The following is a 12,723-nucleotide window of genomic DNA, read 5'->3' as shown; positions in this document are numbered from 1 at the left end:
GGTACCTATTTATCTACTTGCACATTGACGTGCTTTCGAACTGCTAGGTTGGCAGGAGCAGGGACCGAGCAACGGGAGCTCACCAAACATATCCAGTCCCATTTTGAGAGCCGTCTAATAAAGCCTGTGACAGTCACAGTAGCGCGGCATCAAATCCCGTACATTATTATGTCGGTGTGAAAAAGCCAATTTGTTGCACGTTCCTGAATCTGCTGCCGACCAGTTACTTATAATTGGCAGGCCCACACTGTAGTGTAACGTGAGCGGGAATTGATCTCTATTTGCTCTCTATCCATCATCCATAATTTTACAAACCTCCCTCTTCCCAAAACCCACTCTAGACAAATAGCCACAAGAAAAAAACATTATCCTTTCCTCGCAAGGAAGAGACTTTCCTCCACCCCTTGATGGTTTGGGATGTCCTCGCCTGCCCCTTTCTGAGCTCTGCTGTGTCCCCTTTTAAAACCGGTCTCCGCATGCTGTAATCTAGGTTATAGCCGCAACTTGTTGGATTTATATAATGGCATTATTGTTCCAGCTGCTCTGCTTTAAGCCTCTGTTCTGTAGCTGATATAATGAGGCCTCCCCAAACGAGACAAGCCATCGGTGGCTATTCCAGGGGTGAGGCCAGATTCCTATATCCCTGCACCCAGTGGGGAAACTGACACGTGGAGGGACCCGGGGAGGGGGGTCAGCTTTCACAGGTGGGTGTAGGGAGATGGTCACCAAGCCAGACTGAGCTCCCCCACGCATCAACTGGTGGGTGGTGCGTGGCCTGTTCAGTCCGGCTCCTGCAAGGCAGTGGTGTTGCGTAGGTTGCCAGAGCCCATGGCGCAGAGAGAGGGAAATGGCCGGAGTATGCATGTGCATTCAGCTGCCTAACCCAGGAGATCACAGCCTCCGAAATAAGAAAATAAGAATTGTTCCATTGTCTAGAGAGGTCACTTCCTGGTTTTCAAGTTTTCAACAGTGCCCAGCGACGGAAGCATGCAGCTGTTTCGAGATAGCACCGGGTGCAGCCTGCTTACTGTGGAGGAAGTGGCTACATGTCTGCTCCTGCCCCAGAACTGATGTCACGTATGGCAGCAGGAGGGTCAAATGCAGAGGTCTGGTAGACCAAATATAACCCCATGGGTAGGAAGTCCCCCACCCCTGGGATATACCATTGGTTTGTTGAGCACAGTGCTGCTTGCTCTAACTATGCATCCCTCTTTGGAGTGTTATCCAACTCTTAACTGGAAATGCAAGAGATTGAAAGCTGGACCATGTGCATTTGCAACCTGTGTCGTGCCTCTGAGCAACGTTCCTTCCTAAACAAATCCTTTGTGATGTTCGTATGCAAACATGCTGGGAACTTGGCCTGTATTGGAAACTCTGTCCTGCCATGTGACCCCCAAAATCTTCCTGACGCAGTGTATTTGGCGTTGCTACTGATGGTTGTCAGTTGCCCGTGACTCGCTTCCGTAACGCAGCATGCTCAACACAGAAGCATGGCGGCCCTTCATCTTGGGATCGGACGTTAGCACTGCATTCTCCCACGGCCTTTTGGAGAGGTGAGCCATTACCCCAGCGGCCTTGCTGGTGGTCAACAAAAGAGGTTTAAAGGCTGTCTCAAGGCAAATCTAAAAAATCTTTAAAAATATAGTATAAACGAAAGGTCGGCGGTTCAAATCCCCGCGGCGGGGTGCGCTCCCGCTGCTCGGTCCCAGCGCCTGCCAACCTAGCAGTTCGAAAGCACCCCCGGGTGCAAGTAGATAAATAGGGACCGCTTACCAGCGGGAAGGTAAACGGCGTTCCGTGTGCTGAGCTGGCTCGCCAGATGCAGCTTTGTCACGCTGGCCACGTGACCCGGAAGTGTCTGCGGACAGCGCTGGCCCCCGGCTTCTTGAGTGAGATGGGCGCACAACCCTAGAGTCTGTCAAGACTGGCCCGTACGGGCAGGGGTACGTTTACCTTTTATAAACACCAACAATTGGGAAACACTGGCCTGCAAGCGCTCCTGTTAGAGAACAGCCTTTACCAAAGGTGTCATGGGCTTTGAAGACACTCGAACTCAGGACGCAAGGGAGAAACGTGCTAAGAGGAAGGTACGCTTGGCAAATCCACACCGTGATCAACTCCCACCCGGGAACCAATGTCCCCACTGTGGAAGGATGTGTGGATCCAGAATTGGCCTCCACAGTCACTGATGGACTCATTGTTAAAACCGTGTTTATGGAAGACAATCTTACTCAGTTATGAGGGATCGCCATAGAAGGAGAAGGCCTTGCCAATAAGCTGGTCAATGGAGAGGCTGCTGGTCATGGTGGAAAGCAGGAAGACAAACTTTTCTACCACCTCAAGTGTGTGGTCGTCAAAGCTGATCAGATGCTGCAACCTTCCAACAGTTTGACTTCACCCTCAAAGGTCCAGTCCTCCATTGTCTCCAACAATGATACAAACACACAATGGACAACTTATTTTTTTTAGTGGCTCTTTTGTTAATAGTGTTTTAGAATCATAGAATCATAGAGTTGGAAAGGGACCCCAAGGGTCATCTAGTCCAACCCACTTCAAGGCAGGAATCTCAGCTAAAGCATCCATGACCAGGGGCGTCTTGCCCATAGAGGTAAGTGGTACAGGGCGCCAGGGCGCCAAGTTCTGGACGGCGCCAGGGAAGAAGTGGAAGCTGGACGTGGCGCCTCCCAGCATTAGCTCACTGCCCTCGCCCGCCTCCGCCATCCCACACCAAAGCAGTGTGGCACAGTGGCCAGTGCCATGGCCACTGCGGCACAGGCGCCAGGGAAGAGGCGGAGGCTGGGTGCAGCGCCTCCCGGCATCAGCTTGCCGCCCTTGCCCGCTTCGCCGAAGCAGCGCCACGCCCGGAGCCTCTGCCTCCTCCCCACCGGAGGAGCTGCCCTCCAGCTGCTGCCCCCGCCTCCTCCAGCTCTGCAAAGCTGCCGGCAGCGCCGTAAAAAGGTCAGCAACTCTGGGAAATGGGGAGCGGGGTACCGGAGGGATCTTTGCACCACAGCACCAGATATACTTAAGACGGCCCTGTCCAAGATGGCCACCCAACCTCTGCTTGGAAACCTCCAAGGAAGGTTCCACTGTTGAACAGCTCTTGCTGCCTGAAAGTTCTTCCAAATGTTTAGTCGGAATCTCCTTTCTTGCAACTTGAAGCCGTTGGTTCGAGTCCTACCCTCCAGAGCAGGAGAAAACAAGCTGGCTACATCGTCCATGTGGCAGCCCTTCAAATATTTGACGATGTCTATCATATCTCCTCTCAGTCTCTTCTTTTCCTGGCCAAACATAACCAGCTGCTTCAGCCGTTCCTCATAAGGCTTGGTTTCCAGACCTTCTTGATCATCTTGGTTGCCCTCCTCTGCACAGCTTCCAGCTTGGCAACATCCTTCTTAAACTGTGGTGCCCAGAACCGGACACAATATTCCAGGTGTGTGGCCTGACCAAGGCAGAATAGAGTGGTACCATGACTTCCCTTGATCTGGACACTAGGCTTCTGTTTGTGTCATGTCTTTTGGCTTGTAAGCTTGCTGGCAGAGACTGTCATATTTTGCAAGCAGCTCTGGAAGCCTTTTTGGCTCCAGAGCAGGGCAAAAAAATAAAGCGCTTTAATAAGTAAAGGCATATATGCACATGTAATTCAAAGCTGCATATTTATAGCTGCAGGGCTGACTCCCTACAGCTAAGCAGCCACCCGCACTGACCCCAGGGAGCTGAGTCAAAGAGGCTTCCATGGGGCTGGGTCCGTCTGCTGACCACAGCTCTGGACCACGGCTCTCCGAGAAGAGCCGCAAAAAAGCATTCCTGTACCTGGGGCTATTATGGAGTCCACAACCACAGGTTCCTCCATCGCCTGCCACTCCGAGAACTACTTTCCGAGGTCACGTGGACACGCAGAAACTCTCCATTATTCCAAGGCAGATCAGCAATCTCTTAATCTGCTTAACTTTGCCTTGCTATTGCTCAGCCGAGCCTCCCAAATCTCGTTATCTGCCCAGGATCCCGTCTTCTCGTTCCAGCTGGCACCCAAAGGCTATGCCTGGCCAAGCCTCCTCACAGCACCCTTAGGAGTCAGGCCAGTGGTCCATCGAGCGCCGTATCAGCTGCGCCAGAACCTCAGGAACAGGAGCTGAGCGGACTAGATGACCCTCAAGGTCCCTTCCAACCCTACAATTCGCTAAATTCTAACTGTAGAGGAGGGGGAACGGAATGGTGTAAGTGAGGAGTTGGCGTGGCCGGCTGGCTGTCACAAATCCAGAAGAGGAGCACTTTGCACTGCAACATTTTGTTGCAGGCCCAGCTTGTTTTGAAAATAAGCACTAAGCCCAACCAACTGCCTAGCCAAGGCTCTGCGATGGCAGTTTCCAAACTTCCACCCTTTAGAGGCCAGGCTCCCTGTTGAGCTATATGCTGATAAGCCTCCCAAATTCTGCTGCAAAGCCCCTGAGCCTCGCAGGGGATTTCCCCGGCTGCACCGCCGTTCTGTGTACAGAGGTACCTCAGGTTAAGTACTTAATTCCTTTCCGGAGGTCCATTCTTAACCTGAAACTGTTCTTAACCTGAAGCACCACTTTAGCTAATGGGGCCTCTTGCTGCTGCCGCGCTGCTGGAGCATGATTTTTGTTCTCATCCTGAAGCAAAGTTCTTAACCCGAGGTAATATTTCTGGGTTAGCGGAGTCTGTAACCTGAAGCGTCTGTACCCTGAAGCATATGTAACCCGAGGTAACACTGTAATTAGCATGTGGGCCCCAAGAACACGCCTGCTGCTTCCCCTGTGGCTCTGTGTGGCGAGGGAGACGACTGGGAGTGGCAAGAAAGCACACAGAGCGAGAAAGGAAGAAGAAATGTAGATGGAAGGAGCTGTCCATTTCTTTCTCTGCTTTCCCCACTCTTAAATTCAGTTTTCCACATCAGGGCACCAATTTGCAATTTTGCGTCTTTAAATCTTCACAAAAAGCCACCAGCATTTTAGTGCAAATTTCACATTTTTCAATGTGAGTTTGCTTTATGGGCACTTCTTCCTTTTTTTGCAAATAGATGGCATTTCTGAACATTGTTTTCATTATATCCCCTTTCCTGCATAGTTGACTGTATTTTGTGTGCACTTGAGTACGCCCGACGTGGCTGGACAACTGCGATGCCAAATCCGGAGAACGGGGAATTCCAAAGGGCAAGTTTCAGTCTGTGTATTGTATTGGAAAGTGAGAAATAGGCTGGTTTCTCCATGTCAGAAGTGTTCCAGAACACTTAAGAAAGTCAGAAGAGTTTGTTGGGCTAGCTCAGCAGCGTGGCAGAAGGACTGCATTGCCAAAGTTTGGAGAAGTTCAAATTTAGAAGGATGGCTGAGGGGAAATGAAACAGAGCAGCTGGGATCCTTAGCAGCAGTCCTCCATGCTGCGTCCTTTCTGTTGCATTCCCACTTTTTAATTTTTAAATTTTATTTGTTACACTCATCATTCTCACTGCACTTTGTGTCTGCTTATGTCAGTAACCATTCTGTAGGGGAAACGACAATAAAAAAAAAATTTTTTTTTACACAACAAATGAATGCAAAGTTTCAGCGCTAAGATGCCAAAGGACATCGTACCCGTTCAGCATTCAGGCCCAGACTCTCTTTCCAGTCTTAACGAAAAGGAAGCTCAGGCTATCTGTCACTCCAACAGAAGGATGGGGAGCATGTGGTCCTCTGGACAACTCCAGTTTCCAGTATCCCCAGCCAGTCTGGTGAAGGGGCAAGGATGATGGGAGTTGTAGTCCAATTACAGTGGTACCTCGGGTTACGAACTTAATTCGTTCTGGAGGTCCGTTCTTAACCTGAAACCGTTCTTAACCTGAGGTACCACTTTAGCTAATGGGGCCTCCTGCTGCTGCGAACGCGCAATTTCTGTTCTCATCCTGAGGTAAAGTTCTTAACCCAAGGTACTACTTCCGGGTTAGCGGAGTCTGTAGCCCGAGGTGTTTGTAGCCCGAGGTACCACTGTACTTCCACAGGGCCACAGGATCTGCTGCGGACTGCTTGTGTAGGAATCCCTGGCCGCACTACTAATTGTGGAACCCCTGGACATGCTAGCAAGGAACCCCAATAATTCCTCAGCACGCAGCTGTGGGAGGGAGCGAAACCACAGCCCCACAGGAAAGAGTTTTCCTGCTTTTCTCTGTTGAGCAAAGGGTCTCCCTTTTGTTTTCCAAACACGTCTTGTTTTCCATGCCTGCTCCTTTCCAGAAATAGCTCGTATTATCATCTTAGTTTTCATTCTGCCACAATGTGTTTCCTCCCCACTGGGTCACCCATGGGCTGTACGCAGCACTGAGAACCAGCTGTTTTCTCTTCACTTTTTTTGTGTGTCTGTTTGACTGTTGCAGAGGCTGGACCCCTGCTGCGATAACATCACCCATCATCCTGTAGCCGTCAGTCAAGGACAGGCGAGCCGTGGGCTGAGGGGAAGGAGAGGGCTTAGCGATGGAGAGGGAGGGGGAAACATGGGCCATTGCCTCCATCTCCGCACCCTGCAGATAGTCGCTGGAACTTCTCTTAATTTCTGCCTGACTTGCTGCTGCAGCCATAGGCAGCCAACATTGCTGCCTATATTATTATTATTATTATTATTATTATTATTATTATTATTATTATTATTATATTATTATTATTATTATTGTTGTTGTTGTTGTTGTTGTTGTTGTTGTTGTTGTTGTTGTTGTTGTTATTTGCTTCTAGGCTGCCTTGAGAGGGTGAAGACCTCTCAGGGTGGCCTATAAACTAAATAGAATAGACTACAGCAGAGATAGAGACGTGGGTGGCGCTGTGGGTTAAACCACAGAGCCTAGGACTTGCCGATCAGAAGGTCGGCGGTTCGAATCCCTGCGATGGGGTGAGCTCCCGTTGCTCGGTCCCTGCTCCTGCCAACCTAGCAGTTTGAAAGCACATCAAAGTGCAAGTAGATAAATAGGTACCACTCCGGCGGGAAGGTAAACGGCGTTTCTGTGCGCTGCTCTGGTTTGCCAGAAGTGGCTTAGTCATGCTGGCCACATGACCCGGAAGCTGTACGCCGGCTCCCTCGGCCAATAAAGCGAGATGAGCGCCGCAACCCCAGAGTCGGCCACGACTGGACTTAATGGTCAGGGGTCCCTTTACCTTTTTACAGCAGACATGGGGCCTTCCAAATGTTCTGGATTTCCAACTCACATCAGTGTCAGCTTGGACAGCCTACTGCCGGGAGTTGATGGGAACTGTAGTCCAACAATGTATGGAGGGCCGCAGATTCCCCAACCCTGTAATGCAACTACAGCCATGAAATCACAACTGGCCAGAACCAAACAGTGCTAAATATTTCATTATATAACTATGACTGTCCACCGGCAGAAGAATAAAATAGGACATGAGCATAGCTTTGTAAAGTTGGAAGGGACCCCTAGGGTTCCGAGGGTCATCTAGTCCAACCCCCTGCAATGCAGGAATCTTGTCAATATCCTTCTTAAATTGTGGCCCTCAGAACTGGACACAGTATTCCATGTGCGGTCTGACCAAGGCAGAATAGAGCGATACTATTACTTCCCTTGATTTGGACACTGTACTTCTGAATAGTCTTACTTCTGAAAGCCTGGACACTGTACTTCTGAAAGCCTAGAATACCCTTAGCTTTTGTTGTTGTTGCTGCATCATACTATTGACTTGTGTTAAGCTTGTGGTCCATTAAGACCCCTAGACCCTTTTCACATGTGCTACTGGCAAGCCAGGTGTCCCCCGTCTTATATTTGTGCAGCTGGTTTTTCCTTCCTAAGTGCAGAACCTTACACCTGTCACTACTGAAATTAATTTTGTTGGTTTTGGCACCTTTCTCCAATCTGATTCTGTCTCCTTCTGCATTACAGTGGTACCTCGGGTTACAAACACCTCAGGTTACAAACACTTCAGGTTACAGACTCCGCTAACCCGGAAGTAGTACCTCAAGTTAAGAACTTTACCTCAGGATGAGAACAGAAATCACGTGGCGGCTGTGCGGCGGCAGCAGGAGGCCCCATTAGCTAAAGTGGTGCCTCAGGTTAAGAACAGTTTCAGGTTAAGAACGGATCTCCGGAACGAATTAAGTTCATAACCAGAGGTACCACTGTACCTACCCTTCCCAGTTTGGTGTCATCTGCAAATTTGATGAGCATCACCTCAATTCCTTCATCCAAGTCGTTTATAAAGACGTTGAACAACAACGGGCCCAGGACAGAACCCTGTGGCGCTCCATTTGTCACTTTTCTTCAGGATGGTGAGGTACTAGGAGGGAGCACTCTTTGGGTTCGTGGGAAGCTCCCATTTCCACAGGAAAGCGATGCTAGCAGGGAAACATTTTTAAGAACACTCCCCCCCCCCAGACTTGTGTGTGTTTGTTTAACAGGTGTATCCTGTTGTTGATGCAATAGTACCATTGATGCAATAATAGTGCATAAGTGGTGCATTTATAATAGACGGTTTACTTTATTCATTGCTCTGCGATGTGTCCTCAAGATTTACTGCAGCTGGAGGAGGCACTTGCCGCAAAGACAGGACAACACCCACCCATCCTACCAGAACATGTGTGGTAGAAAAAGTTACAGGATTGCAGCACAAAGTTACAGATCGATTGGAAGCAAACCCTAACCCTGATCTCAAACAGTTACACCAATACCACCATGAGTGCAAATTCAGATTATAGGTATGTTTGTGCTGACTGAATCAATCGGGCAACTAAAACACATGCAATTAGCTGTTCTCACTTTTGCTTCTGGCCCTGCCCCCCAATGACCTGCAGCCCCCGGGAGGGAATGTGGCCCTCGGGCTGAAACAGCTGTATGATGGAGCAAATTGCACCAGTGTGCAATGGCTGTGGTCTTCCGGCTGAGCTCCGTGGGATAAGACCCCCTGTATTCAATGGGATTTCCTTTCACCAGGGAAGTGTGTGTCAGATTGCAGCCTTAGGAGGAGCAAAGGGGGAGAAATATGATTCAGTTTGCACTTTTTGGAACAATGTGCGAATTGAAAACCAGGCATATGCTTCGGAATTCGCACTACTCCGAATTTTGCCACGCAAGATCTCCAAGTCAAGTATTGTGGACAAAAATGCATCTACTGGGGTTAAAGAACGAATAAAAAAAACCCCATGGATTCGTGAAAAATAACATAACAAGAATGCATTATTTTGGGGGAAACTGCATTGCAAAAATGGATATATCTGGCAACGCAGCACACGAAGATTTGAATACTAAGTGAAATTTGCACTAAAATTCTGGTCCATACTTCCAAGGACTTAAAAATAAATAAATCACAAACTGATGCAATAATGTGGAAGAATAGTCTTAAGACTCGGGGAAATTTAGAAACTGGTGAAAACTGAAATTGAGAGATTAGCACATCCCTACTTAGGAGATAAGCAGCAAAGGGAAAAAGAAAACAGGTGGAGACAAGGCTTGGGTGTGGGGGGTTGACCTCCCCATCTTGATACTGTCCTTCCACTATGCTCAGGGGTACGAAGATGAACTCAAAGTGGGAAATGCCAGAAAGGAAAGAGGGGGTTGAGAGGCTGCTACGATGTGCTCCTGTGTGTGTGGCTTTTGTGTGTGTGTGTGTGTGTGAGAGAGAGAGAGAGAGAGAGAGAGAGAGAGAGAGAGAGAGCGCAGTGTACAACTGGAGCACTCCATCTTGCGGAAAGATAAATTATCTTCCGCTTGACAGGCAGCAGTGCCTGGGGGCCCCTGCGCAGACAAAGAGTGCTGGAGCCTGTGCAGAGAAACGGAAAGCAGAGAGGGAAGCGGTTTTGCTAAAACTCCCTCGCTCCGCTTTTCTGCACCAGGCATGAGGGAGACGCACTCAAGGAATAAAGAGTTTGGGTCATGCGCTTGCTTCGGCAGCACATACACTAAGAGTTGGGGCTCCAAAGATGCAATGTGACATCAGATGTGTGACATCACACATGCAATGTGACATCAGACGTGCAATGTGGCATCACTCATGCCATGTGACATCACATGTGTAATGTGATGTCATGTGTATTCGACAAGCCCCCCCCCATGCCACACAGACTGATCCAGGCCCCTAAATTGTCCCAGGCACAAGGGAGGATACTAGTAGTATGCGGGTATTTCTCTCTGCAACCCCACTGCAGTAATACAGTAAAGTGACCACTTTGCGCAGGGGCCCCCCACTCGTTGGCGGAGTGCGCATAAGCCCGCCATGCCCCACTACTCCCCTGTTTTGCCCTCTTCCAGGTCCAAAAGGACCAGGACATCAGCGGCCATGCGTCAGTTGAACGCACACAAAATGGCCGCCACCTGAACTAAAAACTCCCAGAGGGGTCAGCCAATGAAATCTGGAAGATCCGGGACAGACAGGAGGGAAGACTCCTTCACACTGTGCACACAGGGCTTTCTTCCCAGGCAGAATTTGCCAGAACTCAGTTCCGCACCTCTCAGGTGGGCGCCATTGCCATTCTAAGAGAATGAGGGAGGTGTCCGTGGTGAGTTCAGGCCCCTCTATTTCTAGAAAAATAGCACTGGGAAGAAGTTTGTACGCCATATTGAGCTCTTTGGAGAAAAGGTGGAATATAAATGTAATAATAAACTTTTTTTAAAAAAAAGAACCCAAGTCCATGAACTCCTTCAAGTGACACTTTAACAAGGTCTCCCCAAACTCTGTTATCACCAGGAACTGAGAGCAGAGGCGGGGAACCCGCGACCTTCCAGATGTTGGGATTCCCACTAGTGATAGGGGAGAAAATCAATTCAAGTTTGCATTTAAAGGCAAACCTGACAAATTCTCATTCTCTGAATCAATATGAGAACTGAAATGCAGTTTCATCCTTCGCAATCTGCACATCTCCGAATTCTGCAATGCAGTTTTCCAGTCAAGTAACATGGACAAAAATATATATACTAGAATAAACTGTGCATAGAAGCATAGGATGGCGAAAATAACAGGCAAAAAAATGTATCGTGTGAGGGAAAGTAGCTTTGCAGGAAATGCATCTAATGGGCAAAATTGCAAACAAAATGTGTGGAAGAACACATCTATTAGCGAAAACGACACTCAAAAATGCATTATGTTAGGGGAAATATAAGAATCAGGGAAAACATGCTTTGCAAAAATGTCTATATTAGGCAAAACAGCATCCCCAAAATGTGTGTTTTAGAAGTTTACACTTAAATGCCGATGAATTTCTATGAGGATTAGATCTCAGGAACTGTGGAAACGTGGATAACAGACCTTAAGACTGGAAGAATGAGAAAAGGAATGGAAACACAATGGACCTGTTCGCTCATCCCTACCTGGAAATGATCACAGCCAAATCTCCTCCTTTGCCCCCCTCCTGCTTGCTCTCTGTAGCACCCCCAGGTGGCGAGACCGCAGTTGTGCCACGCTCCCTCTCTCCTCCCCACCCGCACCAATTGTCTTGGAAGCTATCGCTGTTTTGAATATTTCTGCTTGGGGCTGTGGGTCTTCTGCATTTGCTGTTGCCGAGGCAACTGCAGCCCATCCCATAATGATCTCAATTGCATGCAGACACACACGAAGACGAAGAAGAAAAGAAGAGGCATATGCTCTGGGTAATCTCCCAAGGAAGAAACAGCAGGCTGCGGGGGGAGATAATATAATAGAAAGCTATTAGGGGGCTGAGAAGCTTTTTCCCGTTTTTGTTCACAAGGATTGGATCAGCACAGCAATATATATATATATATATATATATATATATATATATATATATATCAGAGAATTCAATAGGAATCAGAGCTCATGGAACCAAAAAAATTAAAAGGGGGGGGGGGCAGGGAAAAGGAGAGTACACAAAGGTCCTATACAATTTAGGAGTCGTTGCCCAACTTGACTTTTCCCCACCCAGAGTAGGGCTCTTGTGCTCTGAGCTGCTGCATAACAGAAATTCAACAGGTGCCGGCACATTTCTTCCCCTCTAGCGTGGAGAAGCGGTGATAAGGGAACTGCACCTGGTGGATTTCTACCTGTTAAAAGCAAAGGAGTCTGTCGGGTGACTGCATTTGCCGTTCAAACTGACAGACACCCTGGTTCTACCCAAATGGTTTAGGAGGTAAAGTTATTTTAGGGCCTGCACCAAGCCCTGGCACCCGTGGGCAATGGACGGGGCCTTGGCAGTGCCTACCACTAATCCAGCCCCTCTGAGCAACTGGTTCCAGGTTCCCTCTTGCTTTCCCACAATGCCCCCAAGCGACAGCACCACCAGGGGCATTCTGGGAATTTGCTATGTTTGCACACGGGTGAAGAGAAAAGGCATAATACAGTGGTACCTCAGGTTACATACGCTTCAGGTTACATACGCTTCAAGTTACAGATTCTGCTAACCCAGAAATATTACCTCAGGATAAGTACTTTGCTTCAGGATGAGAACAGAAATCGTGCTCTGGCGGCGCAGCAGCAGCAGGAAGCCCCATTAGCTAAAGTGGTGCTTCAGGTTAAGAACAGTTTCAGGTTAAGAATGGATCTCCGGAATGAATTAAGTACTTAACCTGAGGTACCACTGTAACAAGGTGGGAACTGACAATGACTCATGAATTATGGCTACTTCTCAGCCAGCCCCCCACCCCCCCCAGCAGAGGGCACTTTGCCTCAGCCCCCCACCCCCAGCCTGGAGCTGTCCCAGGTCCCACTGACTTCAGTGGGGCTTAGACTCCCAGATAAATATGCATGATCTTGCAGTCTCGGAGGGCTGGCAGCCAAAAATGCGGCT

General features: G+C 48.8%; 1 protein-coding gene across 1 annotated transcript in view; it reads right to left on the bottom strand.

Annotated features, from left to right (window-relative positions):
- The window catches only part of PCP4L1 (Purkinje cell protein 4 like 1), a 39,774-nt gene that overhangs the window by 15,486 nt on the left and 11,565 nt on the right, over positions 1-12,723 (bottom strand). The gene's annotated exons all lie outside the window — the stretch shown is intronic.

The sequence above is a fragment of the Podarcis muralis genome, chromosome 16 (genome assembly GCF_964188315.1).
Source record: "Podarcis muralis chromosome 16, rPodMur119.hap1.1, whole genome shotgun sequence".
NCBI lineage: Eukaryota > Metazoa > Chordata > Lepidosauria > Squamata > Lacertidae > Podarcis > Podarcis muralis.
This window is presented reverse-complemented; position numbering and strand designations above follow the sequence as displayed.